At 43.0% G+C, this 23,196-nt stretch overlaps 1 protein-coding gene across 2 annotated transcripts in view; it reads left to right on the top strand.

The window, feature by feature from the left end:
* The first annotated feature begins 650 nt into the window (after nucleotides 1-650).
* The window catches only part of grb10b (growth factor receptor-bound protein 10b), a 77,354-nt gene continuing 54,808 nt past the window's right edge, over nucleotides 651-23,196 (top strand). For both annotated transcript variants that reach the window (XM_080039848.1, XM_080039847.1), the window contains exon 1: nucleotides 651-1,037. The gene's annotated coding sequence lies outside the window, so the exon portion shown is untranslated. The remainder of the gene's footprint in view (nucleotides 1,038-23,196) is intronic.

Genomic DNA, 23,196 nt, shown 5'->3' with positions numbered 1-23,196 from the left:
AAGCAAAGAGATGAATGACTCATAACCAATACACTTCAAGTTCAGTAATGGCTTGATACATCTTTATTCACAGGGTGCTCAATAAACAGAAGCATGTAGCCTATGTAGATGTACACCGAACACATCCATTTTAAGATTCAATACAGATTAGATTCCCCCTCTTAATTTTCCTCACGTTCTCTGGCAAGCAAGAAAAGGAAGCAAGGCAGACAACACCCTCCTGTTGTTGTGCCTTCAACCCCTCTAGTTCATAGAATTAAGGTCAAATGTGTGACTATACACCAAACAAAATCAATCCATTATTGTTTCCTATGTCATGTATTTACTTTAAAGTAGGCTGTATTGAATCAGTCTGCTATTTAAGTGTGTAACCGATGCATGAAATCAAACCATTTAAAAGTGTATACTATATTAATGCTGTAAATAGCTACTTTACTACTACTGTTTTATAGATCTGAGTATTATATATCTGCAGGCCTAACATTGATGGAGCAGATGCATTTCTCTTGTCTTGAAAAATATATATTTTAAAATAGTTTTACAAAAACAACTCGACAACTTGTTGAAAGTATGGAATATTTGCACGCGCCGCGGTGCCAGTGAGACCGCTCTTCCAAAAACCAATGGAACTCTCTGAACGCGCCTTTATTCCCAGAAGACTTGAACGCCGCATTAATCACCCCTGACTTGGAGGGGGCGTGGTCTGATATGAAGGGGAGGAGTTGTTTGCGTGTATGCGCATATGTGCGTGCGTGCGTGTGTGTGTGTGTGCGTGTGTGTGTGTATGTGTGTGAACGCTCCCCGGCCGCATGAGATGAACTGCCTGCAGTTCTTTGCGGCCACTGTTTTCGCCTCCGCCTACTCCTTCTCCACCACCTCCTCCTCCTCCTCTTCTTGCCTCTGTGTATCTGTCCATTCCGGGAATGTTGACCACTGTGGCCTGATCCGCTGCTGTCGAGTGTCCCTTCATCTCTCTCCGGTTGCTTTTTTGACTTTGACGGTCGTAGCCTGCTTCCACTCATCTGGCTGTACGTAAGGTAAGTGCACGTTGCCCTGACGAAGTCCCTGGTCGCACGAGCCCACTTGAGTGGTCGGTGAGCGCGTGTAATAAAAGTTGAATGTGCAAGTTGTGATGACACGCACTGTTTTGTGGATAGGTCGGAACATGTGCACCCATCGCGCGTAACTGACGGCCCCTTCCTCCTATGACAACGTAGCGGCCAGTCATTGAACTTTTTATTACAAGTTTATTAATCGGAAAGGGTTGTTGCGTTCAACTAACTAGTGTGTGTTACCTTTACTGTATTCCAACTCGTGTAAAAGCTTCCGCCGTAGACTGCTCAGCACTTGGTAGGCTACGCGTGCCGACAAGCTGCTTCGATCTTCTGTACTTTCCTGCACCTTTCCAAAACGGTTTACTCTTGATTCGACTCTTGTCACTCAGAACAGTATTTTGATCCCAGCTTTCTTGCCTTGTTTACAATTGCGTAACAGCAGTATAGTGGCCAATTTTTTTTATCCAGTAGGACTCCAGCTCCCTGCGTTGCGCCCCCCTCCACTCCCCTCCAACTCAATTCTGTGAGAGTTTCGCCAGTCTCGCCTTATCGCATTATCCTTTTGGCAGCATTTGCTTTGGGGGTAGGGGGAGGGGAGAAAGAGGCGTTTTCCCAGGGATACTAATACTGCAGAGGTTACCAAATTGGGCTCCGGGGACCCAGAGAGTCCATGGATGGGTGTCTGGGGGTCCCAAGTAAAGTGAGTGATTGTTGCAAAATCAGTTAGGCTGTAGAGCCAAATATGATCAAAATAAGAGGAATAAACTTAAACATGCCTGAATATTTGATAAAGTTGATGTAGTCTACATGCAAGATTCCTGCCTTGTTTGGTTGACTGAACTTATTGTACAGTCATTTGGATGAAAGTGTCAGCTGAATAAATGTAATGTAAAATACCTTTTCTAAACACAGTGCTTATTGTGCAAAGTTCACCTGGAGTACTGAATCAGTGAAACAGCAGAAGTGCTCCCAGAGGGAGTGTGTTGGGAAGTATCATCAAATTGGGCTACGTGATGTGAGAAATCCTAAGGAAGCCCTGAACACTCATCCATCTTCAAGTCTTCACTAAATCCGGCTATTCCCCAAATAATGTAAATGCATACCGTAACTGAAGAAACACCACTCCTATGTTGTGTGCTCTAATCTCCATTGTGCTCTCCTCTTGTGTTTCATTGTCTCATTTGCTTTAGAAGCCAGCTGCAACTTATATCACTGAGCCAACAATGATACAATATTTGGTCCCAGTAATACAATGCTCTGAGAACCTATAGGTTTAATGACTAACAGGAATACAATGGATAAGTGAGTAAGAGGCAGGCTGATCATTATCTAATCTAACATAGTGTGTAAAAGTCTCGTCAAAGCACCTCTTCCTAGTCTAATCTGCCTTGTCATTTGGGCCCTCTTCCAAATCAATTTCTTTATTGGCTGCATGTGGCGTCTGCAGAAAGTTGCATAACCACCCAAATTTATGATTCTGGGAACTATCGACGTTGGTCTGTGTGTTCTGAATGCAGATCAGCGCTCTCGCTGGGAAAGTAGACTGGGACGAGGCACTTGGCCGATGCACGTGGTAAGATTTGTGCAGGTAATGCAACCCAAATCACTTCTTTCAGTGCACATTCTTTTTGAAGATAAACACTTGAATGCGCCTACATTTGGGTTTATCAACTGCACAGGCAGATCTCAATCTCCCTTTACCAGTGGTGGGACCTCTTGGATAAGGGAAAAACTAGATAACGCAAAGTACGCATGTCTTGATAGTGTGGTGGTAGTTTAGAGTGCCCTCTGATTTTGTCATTCAACACTGACTAGATGAATTAGTTTTGGATTAACTGAAACTGTACACTCAAATATAATAGTATGCCTTTAATCATTGAAGTGAAATTCACAATCTGTCCAACCACTGATCTTCCACTCAACTCAGCAACCTACACAGGAGTAGTTAGAATTAAGCACCGATTTTGCCACTCGAAACGGACCGCGTCACTTGTCTTGAGCATACATGACCTTTCAGAGAATCAAATAAATGGCGGGAGCATGGCTGACTCCGCTACGCTAGGTGGTCCTGCAGCACTTTCAAGTGGTTATGGAGCCACTTCCTGTTCCTTTCCGGTAACACCTGTTATGGTTACGATGCTGGACCCAAGAGCAGACGGAGACGAAGTAGGATTATATAAAAAAAGGTTTATTATATATAGTGAGGGGAAGCAGGTAGTGGGTGAGGGAGCCAGGGGGAGACCAACGCCGGGAAGCTGGAGAGAGTGGTCCGGATACACGGTAGCGCATAGGACGATCCGGCGCCAACAGCAAGGAATCCACGGGTTATGAAGGGGAGTTGATTGGAGGTGAAGACCAGGTGAGCGTGATTGCAGATGAGGACCAGGTGTGAAGTGAGACAGACAGGGGGAGTGGCAGATACAGACGAGGAACACACAGCGAGCTGCTGTGACCACAACAACACCACTGCTATTTATTACATTGTCTCCTTCCACTCCCTTGCGAAATCCCCGGGGAAATCCGATATGCGATCCTGTATACATGCAGGTAGAATGCCGACTATGAACGACATATGTAGGTGTTCTTATCCGACTTTGCGTGTCCATTAATGTGCCGATTTTTGTGCAAAGTAGATCGGATAAAGGTGTTTACATGCATTTTAGAAGTCCTGATGAAATGTCATTTGTTTATTTACCTGATTATGATTCTCCATGTAAACGTGCTGACTGAATAGACAATAGTTGTTTATAATGAAGTAGTTTGATCACGTGGCTGTCAACATACAGTCTAAAACATGCTATGGTGGTGTCTTTTCGAGCATGTTATTTCTTCATCAGTCTCCCATTCACTGGCGGAGAGGATTTCTCTTTTCCTCGCCCCTGCCCCTATTATTTCCTGCTTTCTTTCATTTAACTATGTTGTGGTCACATCTCTGTGCACATGGCAACCGCTCGAGCTGCGGTTTTCTTTCAACCCCCTCAGCACCAGTCCTGCTATTTCAAGTCCATGCTCAGTAAGCACAGGCATGATGGGGCACGAACTCTGCAAGACTCGCATGCTGCCAAGGGGCTGCTGCTGCTGACTGCACATAATTAAACTTACAATAAGCTATACTCAACTCGCTCGAGGATTCAGACTTGCACGTTTGTTGTCTTTCTCAAAAACTCCCAGGTATCTAAAATGCATTTGGTTCTGCTGCTCAGCCCTTATGGTTGAGGGTTGTATATTTTGCTGTAGTCAGCCCATAGGGTTGTTGCATTACCTATATACATGAATCTTATGGCGCTTTTCCACTGCATGGTATCAGCTCAACTCGCCTTGACTCAACTCAAATTTTTGGCGTTTCCCACCGCAAAAACATGGTACCTGGTAGCGGCTGCTTTTTTGGTATCGCCTCACGCAACGTTCCAAGCTAGCTGAGCCGATGCAGTGTTGCCAACTCTTCAGTAAGGAAAGTAGCTGTCCAAAAAGTCGCTAGAAGTCGCCAGATGACGTCATTGCCTAATTTGCATATTTGTAGATGACGTCATCGCCTAATTTGCATATTTGTAGACAGGGGTTTTATACAGTAATATTTGAATAGATGAGGTTCTAGTGTTATGAATGTGACAATCGCATAAACAACCAACGTAGTAATGTTAAGTCTAGCAGTAATCATACATGCTCATGGTTTAAAAAAGCACTGCATAACATTTTGAATTGCACTACTCGTAGACTGTAGAAGAGGTGGGAAAAGCTGCTAACTGCTAATAGTGATGCTAACGGAACACGAGCGGAGAGGTGTATCTCCTGCTCTGACCGCAGCTGGGCGGGACTGCTGCGCGAGGACCGGGCCGTCTGTCAGTGCTCTGTTACGGGGGACGGGCAGGGAGGCTCCCGCTGCTCGTTGAGAAGCGTTAAAAGTGATACTTGCTTCGGCGAAAAAGTCACCAATTACACCAGAAAAAAAAGCTAGATTTGTCGCTGTTTTGAAAAAAAAGTCGCCAGGGGGGCTGAAAAGTCGCTAAATATAGCGACAAAATCGCTAAGTTGGCAACACTGAGCCGATGCTAAAAGGTGACGTCTTCAGACTGCCGGCCACTGATTGGCCAGAGACTCCCGGCTTCCTTCTGTTGCATATACTCCCAAACTCTCCGGGACTTTTTGAGTGTATTTTGTCTCGCTGCGTGCAGCCTTCTCTGGCTCTCTTTCATTTGATTTGCATCACAGATCTGAAAAAAATTTAATGAAATGTCCATACATTTGCTAAGCTCACTCAGTTGTGTTGGTTGTTCGGGATATTGCTTTAAACATACTGTACGCAACGTGAGAGGAAACATGTAGGGCAGCTAGCAGCTATGTAGCCTAGTTAGTCAGCTGGGACTGAAATGATAGGAACCGATTACATTACAAGCCTCAGACTGCACTGATTACTTAAATAAATTATTCAGGCTGAGACACGGCTTGCATTTTAAAACACGTATCCTGAAACAAGCACTAAACAGTCAACTTTATGATGCCCGTGTTTACGTGCATAGGGATGTACTTGACACATCCCTACAGCTGACTGAGTAGCAGAGTTACACACATAGATAATATATAAACGGTCAGACATTGGGACACCAATACTCCCTTTTAATGGCCCGTTGCAATATCCTTCTACTTCTTTTAGCAAACAGATAAAAGGGGGATATTTCCTAAACATTTTCCATCCGTATCTTTGGCAGTTGGTTCAGTTAATAGTAGGCCTACAACAACTGCTCTTAATTTCTGCTTTGCTACTTGGCTCCGGAGTCGGCTTTCTGCCCCTTTGTTTGACGACCCCGCCCACGTTCAGGAGGTAATATTTGCAGTGGAGAACGACCCTGTTGCTACCAAAACCAAGATGAGCTGAGTCGAGTTGAGTCGAGTAGAACTACATGTGCGGTGGAAAAGTTAGTTTAAACATTGTAGTCTCAGCTGCCATCCTAGGGGAAAATATGGCTGGTACTGGTGGTATAAGAGCTTGAGGCCGTGCTCTAGGCAGCATTCCATTGGGTCTTGCGTCAGCCTGCAGTCATTCAGCACTGGTTAGGCTAGGCTTATACGCTGTTAATACCCCCTTCCCTGATGTCATGACACCATTAAGCAAAGCCTACTGGGGGAGCACACTACTGTTCATGTCAGTCCGCCTCAATCTAGAAGCAGAGGGACTTCACCCTGTGTACCAAACTGCTCAGCTGGGCCATCAGTAGTTATTTGTTTGTTGGCTGAAGGTTAATTTTGTACTCCATTGCATAATCAGGAAGGATTTCTTGATACTTACTCCTCTCTTTTCTGTTAAAGTGTTCTAATCATTGTCCACCTTCTTGACCTTAAATCATGCTGCAAACGTTTGGATTTGGGTTGTTTAAAATTGTTATTTTACCCAAGCCAACTGTTCTTAAGAATAATGTGGCCACTTATTGACATTGTAGCTCAATTCATGTTATCAGTACTTGGTATATCAACTGTATAACCGCTGAGTAATCATTTTCTACAAAACCTAAACCCCTTGCCAGAGGATAAACGCTGTGGTATTCTTCTTCTCTCTCCCCCTCCTCCATACTGTAAATATGGACCTGTACAAACCCGATTCTCACAGTTTTCCACTTGTGACCTAAGGTGATGCCATGCTTGCTTGTCCAACCACCCAAAGTGTACAGCGGATTGGGTTTCTCACTGTCTGGTGTTGCTCCAAATGTGGCTGTAACCCAAGTCTGTGTGAGAGGCATTAATGTTGCCTTTATTCTGTAGGTAACTGAACACCTGAGGGACCATATGCTCGGGCTGGGTATGGATGAATGTGGTGTGAATGCACAGTTATGTGTCCGACAAAATGATCTCTCAAACTCATACTTATCGTGTTCTATTGCTCCTATCTGGACAAGTCTTGTCTCTCAGTTTATCTTTCTCTCTGTCCATCTGTCTACCCTGTTGTCTGCCCCCCTCATCTGTCTCCTCCTTTAGCTAGCCCCTCTCTCCTAGCTCCACTGTCTTTATCTCGTGTCTCCCTCCATTGATCTGTGACTCCCCATCCCAGCTGGAATCTGCCATGCAACATCAAAACAAACCACGGTTAGTTGGTTTTGGTAGATGTACCGTACGAATGAAAACAAAATGGGCCAAACCTCTGAACAATACAGGCATTTGTCTGTTCTCTGTTGAATTAAAGCACTTTCCTAAACATCATTTGGAGTGCCTCTCACGCTGTGAATATAGCTCTTCTGACCATGTATGCATGTCGTTCGTGAATGCATTTTCGGCCCTCGGGTCTTTTGGTGTTATTCCAAGAAGCGACTAGAGCTTAGAGTTGTTCACGCTGGTTAAGTCCTTCTTAATATACATTTTTGTCAGCCAGAAAGTTTAATGTTTCACCTACAAGGTACATTTTATTTAGGCTCGACAGGATGATGATAATGATGCCATTTGCACAGGGTTGATTATGGTTAACAGCTTTTATGTTCAAAACTAAGAGGTATCTCACTGCATCTGTCAGTTAAAGAAGAACTGTGCTACCAACAGGTGTGGTTAGGATGGTGTCATGAAAAGGCGAATCCATCTAACGCAGCCCTCTGGGGCCTCCATTACAGCCAACTTGTGCACAAGCACAATCGCTCCCAAGGCCCATCCATTCATCAGCGCCATTGCATAAGAGCAGTTCTCCCAAGCAGCCCAATGAAATCCTCATCCAATTAGGCACTGTCCACATTTCCAAAAGGCTTTTTTCTCTCATGGACTGGTGCTATTCAGCCTCCCCCGGCATGACATCAGACCCTCTCTTATAGCCCCACTTTACGCTGCTGCTCTCAAATAATGAAAGCTGCCAATTAATGACTAATCAACATGTGCAACAAGCACATCCAGTGAGGAGAGACTACCATCTAATCTGCTGATTAAAACAGAAGACAGAGATGCTCTGTTCAACTCTCTCCCCCGTCATTCAGTGTTACATTGCCGCAGAAACAACAGTCAACCCACACGCACAACCCCACACTATCCTATATTCTGACAACCCCATCGGGGTTTAGCATTGATAATTGGAATTATTAGCCATTTTCATTTACTGGGGAATACCACAACTGTTAGACAGTAGCTACTGTTGTTTGTCAGTGTAATACCATGCACTGCATCACTAAAGCAAAGTCTTCGACCATTCTCATTCTCTTTATTCGGTGATCTAATGTTGTAGGATCTAATTCTGCCCACTGTTTTCTTTGGCATAATTTAATAACTCTGCGAGGTTATTTTCATTTTCAAGTATTGAATTTTTTTTCTGCCAACTGAACTAAACGGCTGGTGGGAATAAGAGGGGGAATGTCCCACACCCACAGCAACACAATACAAGAGCAGGCCACTCATCTTTCCACCCTGACCACTCCCCGTCTCACACGCTGCACAGTACATAGGTCGCCTTGCCATTGGAGGTTTTGATAACTCACAGCGTCAGGCTAGATATTTTCTGGCTAGTTCAAACACATTAGAAAGTTTGACCTCCCCTCTCTAGGGGGTTAGTTTAAGGTCAGTACATTTCCCTTCAATGGATTCTCTATAGGTCCCTAGACATCTAGTTGGATCCGTGCCATTTCTTGAATTAAGGCACGGTGTATTTTCTGGATTGGAACAGTACTGGATGAGGGTAGGGGTGGAATAGGGGGCTAGGCTGTGCGTGGGTCTTGAGGAGAGGGCGGTAGTAAGTGTGTTACAGTGAAGCAATGGTTGACAGTGGGAATTAGGGGGGTTAGAAGCCTTGAGTTTGGGGGGTGTGGCATTTAAAAGAGGGGTGTGACCAGTGTCTATTGTATAATCTCTTCAGAATGGACAGTCGAGATTTACATTTTGTGCATCATTACATTAATTAATTTGGAATTATGTTTCAGAAACCTGGCAATGTTAAGCCAAATATTCACTCTTCTTTTCGTGTAGCTCTGTGAGAAAAACTCCTGTCACTCTTTAGATGCTAAATGCTGTTTAGCATTCACCAGGAAGTTTCTTACTTTGTCTGTCCTCTGTTTAGTGCTGCAAGTACAATGGGTTTTGAGAACAGTGAGATTAACAATGTTAGGCCGTTAAACTTAAAAAAACACCAGGCACTAAAATGCTCTGTAACTGAGGGGAACCGCAAAGTCGGGGGATTGTTCACTAGGCTAATGTCCCCATGAGAAACCCCTTTCACAAAACAAATACAGTCGTTTGATCGTTCAATCACTTACAAATACTGATTTGAGCAGTTTAGAATAGATGTGTTCTTATTAACAAGAAAAAAAGATAAAATACCTTGATATGTACGGCTCTGTTTTATCGTCCTTCACAACTCATTTCATTTAAGATTGCTCTGTTGAGATTATAACCCGGGCTGCTTCCAAATGGCTATGAGAGTGTGTGAATTAAATATGCCTCAGATTTATAGCTTGTGTTGCATAGGTTCTGCTGCCAGCCAAAATTGCCATCCATTTAATTGAAATACATTCGCCACCACCCAGTTTTAATTAACACACTGTCTTTTTCTGTTGAGTTGTGCTACTTTTGTGTTTGAACTCAGCATTTAGTATTGAATAAAACAGTTTACTATTGTTATCTCTGCTAAATTATTCTTACTACTGCAAAAATTGACTGAACTTGCTCCTTTTTGTTCCTTTCTGAGCAATCTAAAATAATGTGGAAATGGACTGTGGGATGTAACCTTCGGTACAACTGCGTGTTTTGTTTTGTTGCTAAGATATCCTAGACGTACAGTACACACACACACACACACACACACACACACACACACACACACACACACACACACACACACACACACACACACACACACACACACACACACACACACTGACTCTCCCTAGGCTTTTGACAGTTCCATTCAAAGATAAGTGATGGAAAGCGTGTTCCAGCTGAACTGTGCAGCTTGTCTCAGTGATGCCTCTGGCGGCAGCGGGATTAAACAGATCACGCGGGACCCAACACAAATGCAGCAGGCGTATTTATACTCATGTAGCCAGCACCGTTATCAAAAAATGACATTTCATGCATTCAAATATGAGAGGCTGTTAATTATTGGGACTTCACTCTGTATGTAAGCACACCACCTTTTCTAGTAAACGTACGCAATCTTCCAGGAAAGCGTATCCATCCAGTACGATATCGCATTTTGAAATGTTAGCGATGTTTTCTTACACATGAGACATGATCTACTGTGTAATGTTCTTTCGCCATCGCCTGTGTTGGTATTTCTCATATAAGAAAGTCCATATGGTTTGTACAAGTTGTTCCTGTGAGGAGGGATGGACATAAAACACAAGTGATAAAAGGATATGGGAGTTTTCCAGCATCCCTACAGGATAGTGCATGTGCAGGAGCGGGCGGCAATAGTTGGAAATCCTGCAGGAGCGGCTGGGTGTGAGAACGAAACAGCACTCTTGTTTAGACCTCTGTCCCAGGGTGTAGCAGATAAAACACTTTATTCCCTGATATTACCTGATCCCTGGAGGCTTAGAGAAGTCCCCTTTTGACCTTATGAAACCTGAGTAGGAAGATTACAATCGGCCTGTGTGTGTGTGTGTCTGTGTGTGTGTGTGTCTTGGCACACACACACACACACACACACACACACACACACACACACACACACACACACACACACACACACACACACACACACATTTTTTGACCATATGTTCCTCTCTTTCTCTCCTCACCATCCACCCCTATCTCTGGCTGGCCCACAAATCAATGTGTGCCATTTCAGGAGGTTGGGGTTTCGCTATATGGCACATGTTTTTTCACAGGGCACCCCATATGGAAAGAATGTGCTCTCTGCATTCCAAAGATGACTGAGCCGCCCTGAACAGCCCTGTGTTAAGCTGTGTCCAGTCTAATCAGCTGAACTCCAGTTGACTGAGATGAACACATTTTACAATTATATACACATGGTAGTTGACACAGCTGCCCAGCTGGGCAGAGTCGTACGGGGTCTGATGTTTTGGTTGTGTGCTTCTTTAGGTTAGTTTAGTTTAGTTTAGTTTTATTTGTGCAGATAAACAAGATTAAAATGGCAAGAAGATGCGCATAAACATACATAAATGCACGGGTGGGACAAAAGAAACCCCGAAGGGCTCATAAGGGATGTCCACCTGATATTAAAATACAATAAGGTAAAGAAAAAAAGTAAAAGAAAAAAAAAGACAAACAAAAATAATTGGTTAAAAAAATTGAACTAATTCCAAATGTAATCAAAAGGGCAAATTGAATTTTGAAGTTGATTTAATAATGTTAAGGTCCTGAATTTTCTGAATTGATGGTAAATTTGTGATGTATACACAGGTTCCAACACGTTACACAACACACACTGTTATCTGGTATTTTTAATATAGTTCTAAAGAAGTACTGTGTTGGTTTAGTAATGGCTTTGGCAATATCACAATACATTTACATATAATTCTTCAAAGCCTTAGCCACATATCAAGTACTAGATTTAAAGCCACTACGAGTAAAGGCCAGGACACACCAGTCCGACTTGTTTCTACTTGTTCCGACTACGCAAAAAATGGGGTCGGCCGTTTCAGGAAGCTCCAGGCTTCCCGTCGCGGCCAGAGAACACACCAAACTGACTGCTGACTTTCCGTACGCTCTGTTGCTTGCGCGGGACGTAATGTCTCCATAACAGCAGGCGGCGCTAATCTGTATTGTGGGCCCGAAAAAATACGAAAGCCGGAAATGATGGGACAGCTCTCTAGAGCATAAACATAGATAGAAATACGTATTTATATTTATGGACCATAAGAGCACAATTTTTAGCAGAGAGTGTCGAGCATGGTGTCGAGCAGTCAACAAGGGTTGATGCATGTGAGTACTCTCAAAAAGAAACGAACAAACACATTAAAACGATGGCTAGCTGTTGTTAGCTGTTTGTGCTACCCGCCTCACTTCCGGGCTTCACTGATTCGCTAGCCCTCCACCAATCAAATTGCTCCAAATGAAAGACGGTCGGCCAGCCTGTCGCCGCCGATTGAACATGTTCAATCGGCGGCGACAGGCTCAAAACAAGCCCGACGACCTCTACGTCGGCCGACGTTACGGCACACACCAAACAGATTCGTCTCCCGACCCCCTATCGACTCTACGACGGCGATTTTCGGGCTGGTGTGTCCTGGCCTTTAGTCGGCACGTTGGCGACACCTTTGAACAAAAGCGGTAGTATTTTTACGACGCCAGCTGTCGTGAAGCTGTTTTCTAGCTCGTGCAGGGCCTCAAGATTCAAATAATCAGGAAGCAATATAGTGCGTGTCCGTGTGTTGAAAGTGTGAGGGCACCGGACTCTTTTCGGCTCGGTGAGAGTGGTTAGTGACACAGCATCAACTACACCTGATTGCAATGAGTTGATCCATTGTCACCTCTCACGGAGCTGAACGAGTATGTGTCCCCACACAAAGCGAATGAAGAGAGACGGCAGTTAGTTATGGATCACGATGAGGTAATGTGTTTATGTTGTTGTAAATAATGACTATTTCAGATGAATAATGGTCATCTGATGATGCTGGTGAGGCAAAGTAAACTTTGTTTTAGTAGGCTACCGCTCATTCATTTAGGAGTAAACACTGCAGTCTAGGTTCGCTCCGTGAAATTGTGTATACGTTGCTTGGCAACGCCCTCCCGCCCGCCTATCACTCTCCCTTTTACCTTTTCTTCATTGCATTTTCTTTTTTTTCTTTGATGGTTCAGCCCCGTTATCAGTCATTATGACGACAAATAGCCTAACTGTCTCAAACAAGGCTCCAGCTCCCCTTCTAGGGTGACCAGATCGCATTTCCATTACTTTTCACACGTCCCGCAAATTGAGACGTTGTCCCGCATTGTTATTGAAAGTGAGCCCCCCTTTTTAAATGCGTGTTTTATAATCTGGCATTTATCTGATAGCTGTGAGGAGACAGCAGTCTCCGTTTGTCTGTGTGTGTGGTTGTCTGTGTGTGTGTATCGGGCTGCTGGGCTCAGTGGCTCTGTGAAGGTGCTGCCTGCAGTGCTTCAGCGTTTACCTTCTGTTACTTCAAAATAAAAGCCAACTCACGTTTGTCAAGTGAAATGCTAATGTGAAGCCAGTGAAATGCTTTTAATGTGAAGCCGCTGCCTTAATGCTCTATTTGTTTAACAGTAGCTAACTTAACTGCTGCGCGCTGATCTAAAGATAGTGTTTTTTTAATATAGAAAGTCGTGTCTCTGGCATTACCGGTGGTGACACGAGTTTATTTTGCTAAAAAAACGGCACTTTGTCCCGCATTGTCCCGCACAAACGTAGTCTTTGTCCCACATCTGGTGAATTGGGATCTGGTCTCCCTATCCCCTTCCCTCACTTGGAGTGATAGGCTTCTCAAATCGCGTTCCTGCGCCATACTGAAATCTGCGACCAATACGGATATGTGACCATAGAGCATGCACGAGCGAACCGAAAATCGGACTGGGTGTACGACCAGATCAAATGCAGTAATAAAAACTATATAAAAACGTCTTTCTTTGCACTGATGGTCTCGTTTGCTGTTAAAGGTAATTTATGATTATGAGCGGAAACATGAGGCTGTTTAAAAGATATTTAAATGTTACTCGTAGCCGCTTTAACTCAGTAACATTGAATGTCGGACAATGTTAGAGAACTTCTTTCCTACCATTTAAATAGACCTGCTTTCGTGAACTGGAACACAGCTCTGCTAAAAAAAACAGTTGGTGCCTGGATGCCCAACTAAAAATAACCCCTTCTATTTGGAATGTTTCCCAATTAGGAAAGGACAGGATATATATATACCTACCGTACAGTGGCAGGCAGGTAGACCATGAGTATACAGGTACAGTAGATACACATAGAAGTACAGAAAGCAGTCAGTATAGAGAGACATGCAAACAGACAGACATAGTAGCAACATTCCAAGCAGGAAGACAGACAAAAATGCACACTAAAAAGACGGACAGGTTAAGACAGACAAACCAGGCACACGGATGAAAATAAATAATAATATCAAACCAACCCTAGTGTTCAAGGCATGCTTGGCAGTTGGCAGTGCATCTCACAAGAAACTCATTTATTTGAGGTTTGGCCTAAATATAGTATGTGAGGTTAAAAGTTTAAAATTTCCAATTTCCACTCTTGGTATTTCTTTTATTAGACTCCTTGGAAAGGCTTAAGGAAAGGGAAAAAAACATAATAACCTGTTATTTAATATTGGAGGAAGTTGGTGGCTTAAATAAGTAATTACTCTCCATTAAACCCACAATGAGATTTAATATGCATGATTTCAAATGGATATTTATCATTTGCAAAGAAGTTCCATATTCTTGAAAAAGTTGGTCTAAGTGACTTTGCAATCCCATATCCCTTTTTAGATCAGTACATTTAATAAATAATAATAATAATAGATCAAATTTATGGAGCGCTTTTCCCAGTGCTCAAAGACGCTTCACAAAAGCTAAACAAAACAAACAAACAAAACGTAACGTTTAAAGGTTAAAAGCAAGGGTGAAAAGGTGTGTTTTTAGGGCTGTTTTGAAGGAAGAAAGAGTGTTGGTATTGCGGATGTCGTTGGGGAGGGCATTCCAGAGGGCGGGGGCGGCTGCAGCAAAGGCTCTGTCTCCCCTGGACCGGAGGTTGGTCCTGATGGGGTGGAGGAGGTTGGCATCTGAGGACCTGAGACAGCGGGTAGGGGTATGGCGGTGGAGAAGGTCCGAGAGGTAGGGGTGGGGGGGGGGGGCAGGTTGTTGAGGGCTTTGAAGGTGATGAGTAATATTTTGAAATCAATCTGGTATTTGATGGGAAGCCAGTGAAGGTCTTGGAGGACAGGGGTGATGTGGTCTGAGCGGCGGGTGGATGTGAGCATACAGGCTGCGGAGTTTTGAACATATTGCAGTTTATTAAGTAAGTGTTTTGATGAGCCGTATAGGATGGAGTTACAGTAGTCAAGGCGGGAGGAAATGAATGCGTGGACCAGAGTTTCAGCGGCTGAGAGTGATAGGGAGGGACAGAGACGAGTGATGTTCCTGAGGTGGAAGAAGGCTGTTTTTGTAATGTGGTTTACATGGGGGAGGAATGAGAGGGTGGGGTCAAGGATGATACCTAGGTTGCGGATGTGAGTGGAGGGGGTGACAATGGAACCATCAATATTAAGTGAGAAGTCCTGGGTGGAGCGGGTGAGGGAGTTTGGGCCAAGGATAAGGATTTCTGATTTATTGCAATTTAGTTTTGAGGAAGTTGTGTTGCATCCAAGTTTTGACATCAGTGAGGCAGGTGGTGAGGGTGCAATGGGTGGCTGCAGAGATGGTGTTGGTGGAGAGGTAGATCTGAGTGTCATCAGCGTAACAGTGAAAATGGAGGCCATGTTGTCGGAGGATTTGACCGAGTGGGAGGATGTAGATGATGATAAGTAGGGGACCTAGTACAGAGCCCTGGGGGACACCACGAGTGACTGGGAAGGTGGGGGATTTGCAGTTGTTGACTGAAATGGATTGGTGTCTTGTCAGAGAGATAGGAATTGAACCAGGTGAGAGTGGTGCCAGTGATGCCAAGTGAGGACTGGAGGCGGGAGATGAGGATGGAGTGGTTGATGGTATCGAATGTGGCGCTGAGGTCAAGGAGGATAAGGATTGAGAGGGAACCAGAGTCAGCAGAGAGGAGAATGTCATTTGTGACCTTTAAAAGAGCTGTTTCCGTGCTGTGTCTGGAGCGGAAGCCAGATTGGAAAGGTTCGTAGAGGTTATTGTAGTCGAGGTGTGATTTTAACTGCGAGGCAACGGTTCTATCAAAAATTTGGTAGGAAGGGGAGGTTGGAGATGGGTCGGAAATTGCTGAGTGTTTCATGGTCAAGTCCAGGTTTTTTAAGTAGGGGGGTGACAGCAGTGAGTTTGAGGGCAGGGGGGACTAGGCCAGTGGACAGAGAGGAGTTTATAACTGAGGTGATCAGGGGCAAGAGTGAGGGGAGACAGGCCATGGCTAGGGTGGAGGGGATGGGGTCCAGGATGCAGGTAGAGGTTTTCATGCCAGTGAGAATGGCAGATAGGTCTGCTGGGGTGATTTCATTGAATGAGGAGAGTGGGTGAATGGCCGCAGAGGGTAGTGGAGGTTCCGGAGAAGAGACAGTGGAGGTGGAAGCGTTGATCAGTTGACTGTGTATATTGTCTATTGTTCTTTGGATGTGTGAGAGAAATGAGATGGATTTAGTGACCGTGAAGGAGTTGGTGATGGTGTCCAGAGGTTTGAGAAGTTTGTTTATGGTGGAAAACAGAGTCTTGGGATTGTTGCTGCCTGATTGTATGATGGAGGAGTAGTAGGTGGAGCGTGCACTGTTGAGGGCGTCTTTGTAGAGCTGTTGGCGTTGTTTATAGGCATCTTTGTGGATAGTGAGACCGGTTTTATTGGTTTGCCGTTCGAGTTGGCGGCCCTTGGATTTGAGGAGATGGAGATGATCAGTGTACCAGGGGGTGGAGTGAGTGAAAGAGACAGTCTTTGTTTTTATTGGAGCAAGCTGATTGAGACAGGAGGAGAGGGTGTCATTATATATTGTGATCAGGTCAGTAGGGGAGGCGTTCTGGATGAGGGCGGAGTCAGGGATGGTATCGGCCAAAAGGGAGGACAGAGATGTGGGTTGGATTGATTTGAGATTCCGGAAAGAGATTATAGAGCGTTTTTGCTTGACTTGTGGTGTAGGGATGAGAATGTCCATGGTGATAGCCAGGTGGTCGGAGATGGTGAGGTCGGAGCTGGACAGATTGCTGATGGTGATGCCGGTGGTGCAGACAAGGTCCAGTGTGTGTCCTTTTTTATGAGTTGGAAAATCTACATGTTGGGTGAAGTTGAAGATGTTTAAGATGTCCAGGAGTTCTGTAGAGGTTTTGGAGTCGGATGAGTCGACATGTACTGTATGTTGAAGTCACCAAGTAGCAGAATGGATGGAGTGATGGCACAGAGTTGAGTCAGGAAGTGAGACAGGTCAGATAGGAAGGCTGAGTTGGGTTTGGGGGGGGGGGGGGGCGATAAATGACTGCAGTAACCAGGGGTTTGGGTCCAGACAGTTTAAAAACAATGTGTTCAAATGAGAGGGGGGCCAGGATGGTGATTGTGCTTGTAGTGATGCTTTGTCTGAAAAATGTGGCTATTCCACCACCACCACGTATAGTGAGCGGCGGCCCTGATGGCTGCTGCTGTAGCCTGTAGATGTTAGCAAGGCTGCTTTGGCTCAGATCACCCTTTGTTTTAGCCTTTCAAAGTCCAACTAGTCCACATTCACTTTAAAATGATTTCCTATCATCCAGTGTGCTCAGTAGTACTTGTTGCAAAAAAAATAAAAAATAAGTAGTTGAAGTTGTAGCCAAACAAAACAGAGCAAACAAATTAACACAGACAGAGAGACAAACTCACATGCAACCTAATGTGCAGCCATCTTGGATCTTGAACTGTATGTTATATTCACCGTCATGGCACTGTTAGCAAACAGAGGCACAGACTCTGCAGCCTCTTAACAGGCATCTTTGGTCTGGTGAGCTGGTCAGCCACTGATCCACCACCATGTAAACGAGGAGAACTGTTCAGGGCAATGTGTCTACTGTTTCAATAAGGCTTTACTTTAAATAACCCAGGTTTCTGGTGATCCCAGACCTCGCCGTTGGCCTCTATGTGTGGCTTATCACCCTGGGATGTTAAAGCTGGACCCTTGAGATGTAAGCACATATCAGCACAATTACCCCCTAGACTGACTAAGCATGCAGGCCCAGCAGTATGCCCAAGAGCAGCTAAACTTCGTGCTGCGCTGGTTGATCAGAGTTAGTTTCAATTCATTGATGGGTCATTATTCAAATGCTGTACTATCTAGTTCAGTATGTATCACTGACTCAATGAAACTTGCAATACATTGCGAATCCATCACAGTAAACATTAAAGGAATAGTTCAAAATGTTTTGCTTTTTGCCTCACTCTCCGGCTCAAGAAAAGGCAACAGGAACCATTCCTGTAACAGTTTGTGCATTTTTTATATAGAAATAGGCATTGGTTGCTCATCCAGGTAACAGGTTAGCTTAGATCAAACACTGGTATTCAATGGGACTTGTTTATTTACCACGTTATGCGCTCTATATTTTTACACTTTATGTCATTTTAGAATCAACTAGAAAAAAACAGGAACTTCCTGTGACGGTCACTGATGTATTTGGTTCTAAAATTACATAACGTGTACAAATATAGAGCACAACATAATGTGGTAAATAAACATGTCCCAACAAGCACACAGGGGCGTTTATTGATATTGTAAAGTTTATCTTTTGACCTGCTCCCCTTGACTACCAGTGCTTAAACTAAGCTAACCTAGCAACCACTGCCCATTTCTATGTAAAAAATGCATGCACAGTTGCAGGAATGGTTTCTGTTGTCTTTTCATGATACAGAGAGTGAGGCAAAAAGCAAAAAATAAAAAAAATTGAACTATTCCTTTAAGGTCAAGTTTCAGTTTTTGATAAATCTGCCTTCTGCATTGTCAACATGTGGCAAAGCACACAACTAATAGGTGTGCTTGTGTGAAACTCAGACATTTGACACTTTCATACCTGAGATTATGTATCCTTTTTAACACATACATTTGCATACTGAGTTATTTCAGTTTTATTTTTTCTTGGGGAGAGACACTGCAGGTGAATAGGGTAAACTTTTTCACTTATAGTTATCATGAAACTTTGCCAGTTGATTACCAATATTAAAGGAATACTTTTTTTGTATTACAATTATTTCTGAAATTTTTGGATAAATGCAAATAGAAGCAAATTTGGAAATATCTAACCTAATATATGTGTATTTGCATCTATTTAAAAAACTAAAATCTAGATGTTGGATGAAGCCAGAGTTCATATCTTTACTTTATTTTTTACAACATATTAGTTTGCTAACTTTTTATATAGTCTGGAACTCTGGATAGATTTACAGACGCAAACAGACAAGGTTTCTTAAAATAAAAAACTACATGTATTTTGGACATTGTATTTATACCAGCATGAAATAAGACGTGGAAGTAAAATTGACAACAATCTCAAGAATTCTATAATTTTTAACATAAGTCACACACTTAGTATTCCCACATCATCAGATGGATGTAGGTAAAACTTCAGAGCAGAACACCTTCATTAGAGTGTTGTGTATTTGCTGCAAAGTTTCACCCGGGACGGTGCTGGTACTGGAAGGGATTTATGATTCATCATGGCATTATTAAGACCCTTGCTTTTGAAGTCAAAGTGTTCCCAGTCTCCCCGTGCAAGTTTGAGCCGAAATCACTTTAATTAATCCAGATGCTGTCACTTCTCCGCTGGGTACAGCTACCGCACCCCAAAGTCCCCCTTTCTAGTGCGGCGACACCGTCCGGATAATTGCACTGTCAAGGTCAAAGATGGTTAGGTTTCAGTACGCTGTTCAAGTGGAAGGAATCAAATCAAAGGGCTCTGAGAGGGTCTAATCTCTGCACTGGAATGGCTTTGATTGTGTCAGGGAGCAATTAAGCAAAGGTGCGTGTGTGTTTGGTCGACATATCAGTCACTGAGAGTCACCGTGGCACGTATGAGCACTTTGAAACTCTGGGTAGCAAGGTATTTAAATGCCGCATGGGACGCCTGAGCTTTTTTCTCATGTTTTATCACGCACAGCGGAAGCAGCTGTTACACTGTCGATTTTGGAAGTGATGGTAAAACTCGTGAAATAAAAGGGGATCTTTAATACAGGTATAGGTTTCTGTACTATTTCATGTCTTAAGTCTTCGATCCTCTCTGTTTTTTACAACTTGTGTGATTTTCCTTTATCAGTGATTCTTGAGAACCAGGACAAAAAGCCGTCTTCCATATGTAACTGCAGTTATGTTTAAAACTAAAAATAATTTAAATTGTAGATGTTATTATGGATTAAGAATAGAATGTCTGGAGCACATTTATCCGCCCTTAAATTTTATTGGATCATTATTATGTCAAATATATGACACTTGTTATCGTCTCACGACGTCCAAAACAGTGTGTCCTCAGAGAAGGTTTCAATCTTTCATATGCAATAAAACCTATTAAAAATGTACTTTAATGATTAAAAAGAGCTTTTTTCATCAAAAGCAACACTAAATAATCTCTCAAATCAATAAGAACTGTTTTCTATAACACATTCATGTTTTATAAGGATTCTAAGTGGTGGGACCCCTTTACTGTAAGTCAACACTGTCAGACATTTCATTATGTAAAATGTAATAAAATCAGGCGAAATAAGGGGCAGTTGTCACTTTGAAGGACCTCTTGTCAAATTATACTTCTTTAGAGTACATTAGAGTCAGACAGGCTCTGATACGTAATGTAGTTTTAGAATATTTTACATTCCAAATCTTTAAAGTCCTGTGTCACAACCATGATACGTCAACACCGACTTACAATTTCTGAAGAAGTTATTTGAAATGTTTTGATAATTTTATTTTCCTGAAGTAGATCATAAGTGTATATGTCTTTAATTTAGCAGGAACAGCTAAGTACTGGGATGTTTTCCAAACAAAGATTTTTTGAAAAGCAGTATTTGGTTGTATGAAATAAAATAAAATGTGAAAAACTGGCTGTGCAAAAATATGGGTACCCTTGTGGTTTTGTTGATTTTAATGCCTGTAACAGCATGTAAAACTGATGACTTTAAACGCAAAGTTGGTTGGATTATGTTGTTAAGCCTTGAACCTCATAGAATTGTCTGTTTAATCATGAGAAAATGTATTGTAGGTGCCTAAATGCAAGTTGCACTTCTCTTTGACTCTCTGCTGAAGTGAGACAGAATGGGATCATCAAAACAGCTCCCAAAATATCTTAAAAACAAAGATTATTCATTGTCATGGTTTAGGGGAAGGCTACAAGAAGCTTTCCCAAAGGTTTCAATTGTCAATTTCTACTGTAAGGAACGTTGTCAGGGAATGGAAGGACACAGGCACAGTTGCAGTTAAACCCAGGTCTAGCAGACCAAGAAAAGTACAAGAGCGGCATATGCGGCGGATTGTGAGAATGGTTGCACACAACCCAAAGATCACCTCCAAAGACCTGCAAGAACATCTGGCTGCAGATTGTGTATCTGTACATGGTTCTACAATTCAGTGCAATTTGCACCAAAACATCTGTATGGCCGGGTGATGAAAAGGAAGCCCTTTCTGCGCCCACGCCACAGATACAGTTGCATGGAGTATGCAAAAGCTCATTTAGACAAGCCAGCTTCATATTGGAAGAAAATGCTTTGGACTGATGAGACAAAAATTAAGTTATTTGGTCTTTATAAAAAGCAGATGTTTTGATGCAAATTGCGCTGAATTGTTGAACGATACACAATCTGCAGCCAGATGTTCTTGCAGGTCTTTGGAGGTGATCTGTGGGTTGTGTGCAACCATTCTCACAATCCTCCACCTATGCCGCTCCTGTTTTTTTCTTGGTCTGCCATGCCTGGGTTTAACTGCCACTATGCCTGTGTCCTTCCATTTCCTGACAACGTTCCCTACAGTCGAAATTGACAATTGAAACCTTTGGGAAAGCTTCTTGTAGCCTTCCCCTAAACCATGACAATGAACAATCTTTGTTTTTCAGATCTTTTGGGAGCTGTTTTGATTATCCCATTCTGTTTCACTTCAGCAGAGAGTCAAAGAGAAGTGCAACTTGCATTTAGGCACCTAAAATACATTTTCTCATGATTAAACAGACAATTATATGAGGTTCAAGGCTTAACAACATAATCCAACCGACTGTGTGTTTAAAGTCATCAGTTTTACATGCTGTTACAGGCATTAAAGTCAACAAAACCACAAGGGTACCCATATTTTTGCACAGCCAGTTTTTCACATTTTATTTTATTTCATACAACCAAATACTGCTTCAAAAAATCTTTGTTTGGAAAACATCCCAGTACTTAGCTGTTCCTGGTAAATTAAAGACATACCACTTTTATCTTTTTTTTGTGAAAGCAGAGTCAATTATAATGCCGGCTGAGAGGGGTTCCCAAACTTTTTCATATGACTGTATGTTGGATAAGTACATGTAATTTAATTTGCCGAAACATAGGGGTTGTATTTTTTCAACATTGCACCCTGTTTTGTCCCACTTCTCAAGAATCACTGCTATACATGTTGTTGAGCATTGTTGGAGAGAGCCTGTGAACTAGGAATTGAATTGCCAATTACGGCGTCAATAATTGTTGTAGTGCATATGACAAGATAAAATAACTCAATAACTTTAACCAGTCAAAGTCTGCTTCTGTTCTGTCCCTCTTGCACAATGTCCTGACTCCTGAAATATAATAAACATACAGTTCAGCCACAGCTACTCAGCGATTGTGTGGCCCCTAATGAGGGGCCGCTCCAAGAGTTTAGGCTGATGTTAATTTGTTTAGTTTTTTGTTGTAAACTGTGTGTCTGTAAATAATGTGTAAATGACAAGCTGTCCTTGCATGCCAGCCAGCCAGGCCACACACATGGACTGACGCACACAAACACGCACACATTCACACACACACACACACACACACACACACACACACACACACACACACACACCATCTACACACGTACACTCATTATAAGCAAGCCCTTTCACCTGTCCAAGTGATCACAATGCCAAGCTCTGGGCTAGTCATTATTTGCAAGCCCAATTGTGGAGGTATTAAATAAAACGTATTACATTTAGTTCTGTAAAACATTGAGTGACAGTGTTATTTATCTCATCAGCTGATTCAAGAATCAAGCCCTCAGTACTTTAAAAATGTTGAGTTCACAACTACCCTGCGTCTGACAATGTTTGTAACTTTCCAGTATTGACAATCTGACATTTTATGCAGTTATCAAACATTCAACGTGTGCAACACTATGTTGCAATTTCTTCTACCAGTCTGTTGTGTAGAGTGCATTTTTCCTTGCAGCCATCTGTTTGGTCAGCAGTATAAGAGCATGCGACTCTAAGAGCGCACTCACACTTGTCCCCTCCTCTGTGCACAAGGGCGATTGTCCCCCTCCCTCCTCCCCTGCTGGCCAGGCCCGGTCTGCACTCACACTGCTTCAAAAGATCCGGGCCGGGGCACGATTGTATCTTGCCATACATCACCACAAATACGTGCATAGTTGAATCCTATTCTTTTGAATATTTTCAC

The sequence above is a fragment of the Ammodytes marinus genome (genome assembly GCF_949987685.1).
Source record: "Ammodytes marinus genome assembly, chromosome: 13".
Taxonomy (NCBI): domain Eukaryota; kingdom Metazoa; phylum Chordata; class Actinopteri; order Uranoscopiformes; family Ammodytidae; genus Ammodytes; species Ammodytes marinus.
The sequence above is the reverse complement of the archived record's forward strand: the minus strand, read 5'-3'. Positions and strand labels throughout refer to the sequence as shown.